Genomic DNA, 10,845 nt, shown 5'->3' with positions numbered 1-10,845 from the left:
TTTGATTTAAAAGATAAAGAAAAGTTTTTAAAAAAATGCGATATTCACCCCCCCCCCCTCTATCGCTCGCATCCGATCTATCAAGTTGTGATGCTTCTGATCTTCGACATCTGATTCTTCTGAAGATGATTCATCCCACATCACCTTGAGTATCTTCTTCTTTCTGGTTGTTTTGGGTTTGTCATCTTTCATCTTTGGACACTTGTGCTTGTAGTGTCTTTTTTTGTTACACCCGTAGTATGTGATCTTTGCCTTCGTGTCATTTGACTTGATTACCTTTTGTAGGTCCTTCTTCGAGAAATTATTCTTTCTTCTTGTGAATATTTTTCTTACCTACAAAAAAGTGCAATACATGAACATTTTTCTTCATGTGATCTTCACCTTCTTGTTCTTTCTTCTTGTGAACATTTTCCTTCTTCGTCTTCTAAGTCAGATTCAGATTCTGGCTCTAGCTTGTCCTTGTATTTAGCTTCTTTTGAGGGACCTGTAAAAAGTGCAATACCTTTCTCGACCTACTTTGAGTTAGTCTGTTCATGGAGTTCAAGTTCACAAAAATAACTCATCTAATTTTAATTTAGATAGGTTCCTTGAAATTTTATAGGCACCCACGATGGATGCCCACAGTGCATTTCGAGGAAACGCGTTTAGAACATACCTTATCAAGTCCCGGTTCTCCATTTGATGGCTGATTGTGTGGAGCTCATTGAGGATGTCTTTTATCCTTGCATGTAGTTAACTCGTAGATTCTCCTTCCTACATTTTTATGTTAAATAGTTTATTTAAAAATAGATCCCTTTTTGCTGCCTTTGAATCAATGGTTCCCTTGTGTAGTTCGATGATTTGTCCCATAGCTCATTCGTGTTTTCGTGTGGGCCAACGCGGTTTAGCTCCCCCTTGGTTAATCCGCACTGGATTGTATTGAGAGTCTTGAAGTCAATCTGAGCCTTCTTCTTCATTTCTGGATTCCACTTTTCCGGGTCCATTGGAATTCCGGCGTTGTTGATGGGCGCCTTGTATCCTTTGGTGGTGCTGAACTATTGGTCGAAGTCAGTCTTCAAGTATACCTCCATCTGCTTCTTCCAGTACGAGAAGTCATCACCATTGAAGAGGGGAGGATGGACGGTGTTGTATCCCTCATTTTAGGCCATTTAAGTAACCTTTGCACACAAATAATTAAACAAAAAGGAGATCCCAAGACTAGGTCTTGGATTAGCAAAGTGAGAGATAATAAAAGTATTTAGAAATTTGATTGGTGTTGCTCTAATTCAAAATATTTTGCAAGAAAAAAAATTTTACCCAAAGAGATAATTATACCGATTTAGATTATATCGAAAAAGCTCAAAAACGGAAAGAGATATTAAAATAAGAAAAAAAAAAACCCCTTACCTGATTGGTGGTTGCACCAATTCAAAGTGGTACCTACTCTGATATCACCTGTTTGGATCGAAAATTCGCTAGAGGGGGAGGGGGGGCTGAATAGCGATTGTTGAAAATCCGATTTAAAAGCTAAGTTACGCAGTGGAAAATAGAAGCAAGAAAAACGATTCTAACACAAGTTATTTTTACTTGGTTTGGAGCCTTCAACGACTCCTACTCCAAGGCCCACAATCGTTGAGTGCTTTCATTAGACAATTCATTAATAGTTCGAAAAGGTTACAAATTGTTAGAATGTATACTAAAAGCCTAGCTTTTTGTATAAATATTTATTTTGAAATGAGAATCACATTGGTCAAATATCTGCATTTAGTTAAATGCAGTTGTCCATTTAATTTATATTGTAGATAACATGGTGTGTGGTGTCATACAGAAGATCATGTTATCAGTTCCTTATAGATTATAAATAGAAGCTTACAACCAAGATGGATTGGGACAAACCATTGGAATGGCTATAGTGTAATTTGGTACTAGTTTATCTTGACTATAAAATTACACTAGTGCACTATGTGTGTATAGAGCAAGACCATTTGAGGTTGTTCCTTTTATACTGACTGCATAAAAGAACAGAACCTCTGTTATTATGGATGTGCGTACTCTTAATCCCGATATAATAACAAGCACATGTACTTAGTATTTATTTCTTTAATTTATCAAAGGGTGAGATTTATTCGTTAAATTAATAGGCCCGATAAGTTAGGAAATAATATTATTTATATGGTGTGTTGTTGATTATATAAGGAGACTGTGTCCTATTTATTAGGATGATGATGTCCCCTTGAGGAGCTCATAAGAATTGTCATGTAAACCCTGCAGGTGGGCTTAGTTCCGACATGACAATAAAGTTGAGTGGTACTACTCTTGGAGCTAGATGTTAATTAAGTGAGTTGTCAGTAACTCCTTTAATTAATGGACATTTGATATCTTAAACACAGGGAGATTAACGCACTCATGATAAGAAGGAGCTAATAATGTAATATGGGATTGGTGCGGTAGTTCAATAATAATTCTTTAGTGGTATGAGTTATTATTGATGAGCTTGAGTCGGGTGTTCTGGTCGAACACAGGAAGCTCAAGCTCATCAGGAGGCCAAAACCAATTCCTCCTCTAGGTCCCTATTGTAGCCTTTATGTATAAAGGCTCGCATCCACCCAAGTCATCCTTATGACCGGCCACATCCTTGCTTGGTGCCCAAGCAAGGGGTCGGCCACAACTTGCTTGGTGCCCAAGTAAGGGGTCGACCAAGATGGGTTTAAAAGTGAGTTTTTTAATTTTTTAAATATTTCTTTTTGTAGCCATCTACAATGTTTTAAAAGAGAGATTTTAAATTTTAAAAACTTTCCTTTTTTGAAGTCATCCACATGGTTTTAAAAGAGAGTTTTAAATTTAAAAAATCTTTCCTTTTGTAGCCATCTACAATGATTTAAAAGAGAGATTTTATCTTTGTTAAAACTTTCCTTTTTTTAACCATGATTTAAAAGAAATGTTTTAATTTTAAAAATCTTTTCTTTTTGTAGCCATCTACAATGTTTAAAAGAGAGATTTTTAATTTTAAAATTTTGCTTTTGTAGCCATCCACAATAGGAAATTTAAAAGAGAGATTTTAATTATTGTTAAAATCTTTCCTTTTTAACCATTACCAAGGATTATAAAAGAGGATAGATGGTGCCTTAGAAGAAATAATCATCTATACAATTTCTATTCCTCTTCTATTCTCCTTGTGGTCAGCCCCCTCATATTCTTATTCTCCCCTTGCTTTCTCACTTAAAGCCGGCGGTATCAAGAGGCTTCAACCATCTTGTGGCCGACGGGTTGCAAGGAAGAAAGAAGAACAAGAGGTGGTGTTCCTAGCTTTGATCCCTTGGTGGCCGAAAGTCTTGGAAGAAAGAAGGACTTGGGTGGTCTTTGTGTCTTGGTAGATCGTCGCCCACACGACATCCAAGAGGAGGAGAGGAATACAGCAGAAGATCAAGAGGTCTTTAAGCTACAAAGGAAAGTATAACTAGTTAATTATTTCTGTTGTGTACTAGTTTATTTTTCCTTTGTATGGATCCTGAAATACCAACACAAGAGGCTCATGATCTTGTGCTTTGATTGAGGTCTCTGTAGTTTAACCTAGGGTTTACTGTAAGGAGTTTAAATATTCAATTTCTTTGAAAGGTTTTGACTAGGAAGTGGTGGATGATCTCATACCCAAGAAGGCCGAGTGCCTCGCCAATGACCTGTAAGTCAATCCTTGAAATAGATATTTAATCAACTTCTGTAATATGGTTTAACTTCTGATGAACACATGGATTGAACTTGGATTAATAATGTTAAGTTTCGTTTGCAATCTAAGTTTAACTTTTGAAAATCACATGACTTGCTAGGAAAAGTTCAGTGCTTGTACAAATTTTTGTATAGGGGAAACAGAACGAAATTCCGAGTAGCGCCAACACAAATTTCAAATACAAGAACTATAAAACGATGTTACCAACAATAAAAGAAAAGAATCTTGATCGCCGGTTGTCGGAGGAGCTTTTCAACATCGCAGGAGCCTTTTTGGAGCACTGAGCAGAAGAGAAAGTTGTAAAAGTTGTTGCTTTTTAAGCTGCTGGTCGAAGGCCTTTAAATGGTCCAATCCGGGCACTTGGAACCCCTTCGGGCGCTTGGACCATGTGACTTGACCAATTGACGGGCTCCACATCAGCTTGTGGATAATTCTTTGGGTTTCTCCTGGACCGAGTCCGAGCTCTTGGATCACCTAGGCACCGGCGGCCCGACTGGGCGAGCCTGGTTCGGGCGCTCGGACCAGCACCAGGCGCCCGGTTTCTTCAACTTCTCCTCCTGCAAAAAAAGGTTAGTCCAGGCAATCAGAAAATATATTTTACCTTGCAAAATAGAGTTAGTACAACATAATAAAATATGAGTAATAATTAGATCTTGTCACACCCCAGGTAGTTCCTGCCAGAAGAAATTTCGATAGCATCTTCCCTGTACGGGTGACAATATGAAACTATTCTACAAGGCCCTCAAGGCCACATATACCTCGGCCAACACGACCGGAATAATAACAATAAACATAACTAAACAACCACTCAGTTTATATATATATCAGCCTCTGGCTGATACAACCACGCAGTTTATATTTGAAAACCACCTACTCCATTATAATGATGGAAACCTTAAAACCACGACAGAGAAACCAACACAACGAAAAAAGAAGTGTAGTAGATCAAAAACTCGATAAAACTCCTCGAGTACGGAACCAAAAGTCCAAAGTGTATAAAATCGTCGCGAAGCAAAGTGGTGGGGGACTAGCGACTGGAACCTCCTGACAGCATCAACCTGAAATAATATAAATCAATGGGGTGAGTCAACTCCTCAGCGGGTACCGGTTGACATGCATAGTAAGACATAAAAACTAATAATAAATATGAGTACAACCTCCTAGATATATATATAAAGGAACAATGTAAAACTGAAATAAAGGAGAGAAACTGTACTAACCAGGACCTGGGTATAAGGTAAACAAGGTTGTCAGACCGAGGAGTTTCATGATCCTGTATGCATGTCAATCATATGTACCCACCAAATATGCAACAAATAAAGTGCAACAAACACAAGCAATAAATGTAATCATGCATATGATGCCAATGACATGGTCACCCCTGACGCCAGTCAGCCATCTCACACACGATGGTGAGACCGAGTGGGTAGGGCTATGACAACCGTGCACTCTGCCATCACTGCTCCTGATGAGTGACTGAGTGGACGGAATGCTGTTGGAGTACAACTATCCTCCTACCCCAAATCATAAGTGGAGGAGCTCAATGCTCTCATTTCCTTGAGACAATCCAGAGGAGGGATCCCTATCCTGCTACCACGCTGCGTCACAATACCCATGAGTGGACCAACGAAGCCCTTGACAGAGCAACCTGCTGCAACACACCCTACCTGATAAAAACAACTAACCCATGAGTGGTTATGTGTGCAGATCCATGTAACTGGCGATGTGCTCAACAATAATGGAGCCGACTATCGCACAACATGCAATCATACGAAATGGTGCATGACACTAAGCATGGAAATATCATGATCCTATCCATCTCTATCTAATGTGTACCAAAAGGTATATGGATCAAATAGAATATCCTAGGTACACGTGTTAGGTATAGTAGAATAAATATAGGTCCTGAACATAATGAGGCATGGTATGTCATTACCTTAAGGGCATAAATAATCAAAGGAATATGAAAGCAAAAGCAGGAAATAAATATAACATGCTCAGATAATAGATAATGACATACCAATGTAGAAATGAACATGAATATTACTACTCGTTAAATATTACTATGCATATCAAACGATAATATCTTAGAAGATAAGTCAAAGTACCTGTCTCCAATATATCGCGTGCCAAAGGTAATCTCACGTAAGGTAGCTCATCACAAATCAGAGTCCTATAATAAATCATACATGTATAATTTTATTTAGATAAATTCAAATGAATTAAGTAGCTAAAGAAAATGCCCAAACCTAATTAGGGAATACCCTAATCAACATGATCATTCACCCTACCTAAATTTAGTCCCTTGGTCAACTAGGGTTAATTTTCTTAACCTTAATCGGTCCTCTATTCCATTGGATTTAAATCTAAACTAAACCAAATCTAATTAAAAATTCGATTCTTCATCTAACTACCCTATAACCTAAATATACAACAAGATCAAATTCCTAGATTCCCAAAATCAATACCTCACCTGCTGGAAATTCACCTCGCTACTCGGATCAAGAAAAGACTAAGAATTCGCCACTACCAGATTGAGGTTCAACACTGGATACCCCTGGTGAGCAAAGGAAAAAAATGCTCGGTCATATAACAATCTCAACATCCAACAGAACATGAAATTTGATCCCTATTAACCTAATACCAACCAAATCTTACCAAAACTAGATTCGTAACCTCCTCCCCAAAGTTACTGTGGCGGTGAACCAGAGCAATGAGAAGCGGCGTGAGAAGACCGACTGGTACCGTGATGAAGAGACACCAAGAGTCGACGGTCTAGGGCACAAGGACCAGGGATGAAGATGTGGGACCAACTTCTATCTCCATGGTCGGCAACAACCCATCGTCAGCGGCGGAGATGGAAGCTAGGGCACCGAGCGTTGCGCCTATAGTGAGGAGATAGGGAGAGGAGCTCGTGTAGCTGATGGTCGGCTGGCTTCGATTTGCGGCATCGGCGTTGCTCCGTGCAGGAAGAGGGCGACACCTAGGGTGCTGTGCAGCAAAGGGAAAATCTAGGGCATGACTTCGGCGACAAGCGGTGATAGGTGGCGACGATCGGTGTCAGTCCGTGGTAGCCGGTAGCGACACAGAGAGGGATCGACGTCGGCTAAGACTCGGGAGAAAAGTGCCAAGTTTCCTTTTGGTCGCCCCTTTTGTCCACGAGAGAGAAGAGGAAGTGTTGTGACGGCGCCGTCGGGTGGAGGAGCCGAAGAGGTCAAGTGGTGTCGTGAGAGGGAGGGGAGGAGACGAAGAGGATCGCGAGAGGGGAGAAGGAGAGGGGATCGGGTGTGTGAGGATTGGTTCGACGTGAGTGAGATTAGGGCACGACGATTAAGGAAGAGGAAAAGAAAAAGAAAGGTTTAAAGAAATCAAACTTTTCCTCGTTTAAATGGGATAGCCTAAACATGCTTTCCCGTGGCCCAATATTTATCCCCGTAATCTACACTATACGACCTCCAAAAAAATTCCCAGAAAATTTTCAAAAATTCTGGAAAATTCCTTTAATGTCATTCGCCTATTTAACCTTATTATTGCGTTTTGGTATATTATAGACCTTGTCTATTTGAGACCAGGATCTAGTCAGGGTCTCAGTTTAGATTTCCCAAATAGACCTAAGCTGAACCGACGCCTATAATTCCCTCAACGGGGAACGGGTTCTCACTGGATCTCTCCTCCAGTTGCTTACCTTCACTTACCAACTGTAGTCACTTGACTTGCCTCTGACCCACCAGGCTTCCCACCAGTTGTCAGGTCCGCAAACCCAACTGGACTTTGACCGGTTGTCAGATCTCGCGGATCCAACTAGACTTCCCGCCAGATATCGGGTCCTGCGGACCTATCTGGACTTCGCACCAGCTATTAGATCCCGCGGACTTAGCTGGATTTCAGCCTGGTGTCAAGTCCTTTAGACCAATTAACTCCTACACACTTGGTAGAAAAGTTAGATAACAAAACACTCTAACTTTAGACCTTTTGTCATTCATCAAAACATGAGTTGGATCATTAGTGCAAATTGCACCAACAGTCCAAATCGGTTGATATCTGGCAAGAGGAAGTCCAGATTGATTGAAATCTGAAAAGAAGTCCTATTGGATTAAGGAAAAATATGAAGTCTACAATTGGTAAGTGGAGACAAGCAACTGGAGGTTAAATCTAATGAGATACGTTCCCGGTTGAGGGAACATTAGGTGTCGGTTTAGCTTAGGTCCATTTGAAAAACTTGAGACCTTAACTAGATTCTACTCTCAGGAAGATAGGATCTAATTAATATTATTATCTTATTGTACTAAGTTTGATAAAAGATTTATGATGTTAAGGTACCTATAACGTTTAAAGCTAGATTTATATGAAAATAAATATTGGATAGAATATGAAAGAGAAAATTAAATTTATATTTATTAACATGTTTAAAATGATATGATCACCAATAAATATTCAAATTGGGCTATATGATGTCATGATAAAATTTATTATTAATTAAAAATAGATTAAAAAGACTTAATTAATGAGGATAAAATATAATAAAATTTATTAAAATATATATGATCCATAAAATAAAAGATCTATATAATCTATCCTACTTAATAGAATAACATTTTAATTGTTATAATGTAGCATTGTTTATAAATAATTTATTATTTTTATTTAAAAACATTAAAAAGTGGAAGATGTTTACTTTTAATATTTAATTTAATTAGTTATTTAAATTTATTTATTCAATTAATTTTATACATAATTTTTACTAACCGTTTAATTTATTTCGACAATTTAGCAATGACCCTACTCAGGTTTATGAATTAAATGAAAAGAGCATTATACTTTGGTATTTATCAAAGAGTGTGCTTAATTTACTATTTTTCACATTTTAACTCTCAATTATTACTAAATCATTGCTCTCTTCTATTTCCTCTCACTTATGCATGTAATTTCTCTTCTCTTTCATCTCTTGTATACATGCAACCTCTCATATTAAGCTCATATTGAGCTTGATATTTTTCTATATTGGATCCAACATGAGCCTGATATGGATTAATATCAGGCTCACAATGGTTAAATTTAGCTGATTTTTTTGATAATAGTTGAACACCTCTGTGTTGGTACAGGTTGTACTGATAATCGGGTTTTAATGTATGACAAATAGGTTAGAGTTAGATGTGTTATTTATTTAATTTTTTTACAAAGTGCAAGATTTGATGGGTCTAGAGTGTCGGAACACCAGGCTGAAGTCCAGCTAGGTTAATAGGTGGCACGAAGTTTAGATTGGTTGAGATCTAACAGAAGGAAGTCTAGCTAAGTTGATAGCTAGCAGAAGTCCAGATCGGATGAGATCTTACAGGAGGAAGTTCATATTGGTTGAAATCTGACAGAAAGTCTTGGTGGGTCAAGGGACCTGAAGTCTGCAATTGGTAAGTGGAGGTAAACAACTAGAGGATGTTGGTACAGGTTGCACTAATAATATGATTTTGATGTATGATAAATAGGTTAAAGTTAGACGTACTGTTTGTCTGAATATTTTACCAAGTGTGTAGGAGTTGACTAGTCTGAATGACCTGACATCAGGTTGAAATTCAGCTAGGTCCAAGGGACTCGATAGCTTATGGGAAGTCTAGATAGGTCTGCAGGGCCCGATATTTGGCAGAAAGTCCAGCTAGGTCCTCGGGACTTGACAACCAACCGAAATTCAGTTGGGTCCGTGGACCTAACAACTAGCGGGAATACCTGATGGGTCAAAGGCAAGTCAAGCGACTACAAGTGGTAAGTGAAGGTAAGCAACTAGAGGAGAGATCCAGTGAGGACGCGTTCCCTGCTGAAGGAACTGTAGGCGTTGGTCCAACTTAGGTCCATTCGAAAAACTTAAGCTGAGACCCTGACTAGATTCTGGTCTCAGAGAGACATGATCTAATTACTACTATTTTACTGAATTGAGCTAACTCTCTTTTGCAGGATATACTTATTTTTACTACTTAGGACTAACTCTTTTTTGCAGGGAAGAAGGTTGGAAAAAGAGGAGTCCGAGCGCCTGGAAGGGATCCGGGCGCCCGGAGATGGTCCAGGTGCCCAAACTAGCTCACCCGGGCGGGTGTTGCGGGCACCTGGGCAATCTGATGCCCAGAGTCAGTCCAGGCGCTCCAACTCAAAAACTCATCCAGGTGCTGAGTTAGAGCGCGTCGACTAGCCAAGCGACGTCGACTATCATGGTCCAGGCGCCTAGAGGGGCTTTAGACACCCGAAATGGGCCTATATAAGGGCCTTTGACTAGCAGCTTCAGAATATCAATAATTACGTCTTTCATATTCAAGTACTACATTGAAAAGGCTCCGACGACACCGAAAAACTGCTCCAAAGTTCGAGGAATGAGATATTTCATTTTTCCTTTCTGTTTATTGGTAACTTTGTTATTTTTAATTCTTGTACTCAACTTTTGTAATACTCTTACAAACAAATAGTGATTACCCAACAAAAACACTCGACGAGTGCAGGCCTTGGAATAGGAGTCATCGAAGGCTCCGAAACAAGTAAAGCTACTTGTGTTAGCGTGTGATTTTCTTTCTTCTTTCGTTGCGTAATTCGCTCTCGATTTTTGAAAAACACTATTCACCCCCACTTAGCATATTTACGATCCTACAAGTGGTATAAAAGTGGATACCGCTCTAAATTGGTGCAACCACCAATCAGGTAAGGGGTGACTTTTAACTTATTTTTTTTTAACATTTCTCTTTCAATTTTTGAGTTTTCTCAATAAAATCCAGACTTGTACAATTACCTTTTTGAATAAATTTTTCCATTGCAAACTACTCTGAATTGGTGCAGCACCAATCGAGTCTTAATATTTTTATTTTCTCCCACACTGCTAATGCAAGACCTTATCTTGGGACTTCTTTTCTCTGTCTCTTTGTGCGCAAGGCTCCTTAAATGGTCCAAAATGAGGGATACAACATTGTTCGTCCCCCCTCTTCAATGGGGACGACTTTCCATACTAGAAGAACTGGATGGAGGTGTACCCACTACAACAAAAACCCTCATAGATATCGGTTTTCCACCGGTGTCTATTTCATTTTCGACCGATGTCTATGAAGCCGATGTTAAAAGTCTATCATTTTAGACATCGGGTTAAAACCGATGTAGTATCACTTAACGACACC

General features: G+C 39.1%; 2 long non-coding RNA genes across 2 annotated transcripts; both read right to left on the bottom strand.

Moving 5' to 3' along the window:
• Positions 1–3,967: 3,967 nt before the first annotated feature.
• On the bottom strand, positions 3,968–4,423 carry LOC122008692. The gene is made up of 2 exons (XR_006119350.1): positions 4,366–4,423; positions 3,968–4,260 (listed from the first exon to the last, which is right to left on the bottom strand). It is a non-coding gene; the product is annotated as an uncharacterized LOC122008692 (long non-coding RNA).
• Positions 4,424–4,437: 14 nt separating this feature from the next.
• Positions 4,438–7,041, bottom strand: LOC122008691. The gene is made up of 4 exons (XR_006119349.1): positions 6,362–7,041; positions 6,177–6,260; positions 5,812–5,876; positions 4,438–4,761 (listed from the first exon to the last, which is right to left on the bottom strand). It is a non-coding gene; the product is annotated as an uncharacterized LOC122008691 (long non-coding RNA).
• Positions 7,042–10,845: the final 3,804 nt, after the last annotated feature.

Source organism: Zingiber officinale, chromosome 8A (assembly GCF_018446385.1).
Source record: "Zingiber officinale cultivar Zhangliang chromosome 8A, Zo_v1.1, whole genome shotgun sequence".
Classification (NCBI taxonomy): domain Eukaryota; kingdom Viridiplantae; phylum Streptophyta; class Magnoliopsida; order Zingiberales; family Zingiberaceae; genus Zingiber; species Zingiber officinale.
The sequence above is the reverse complement of the archived record's forward strand: the minus strand, read 5'-3'. Positions and strand labels throughout refer to the sequence as shown.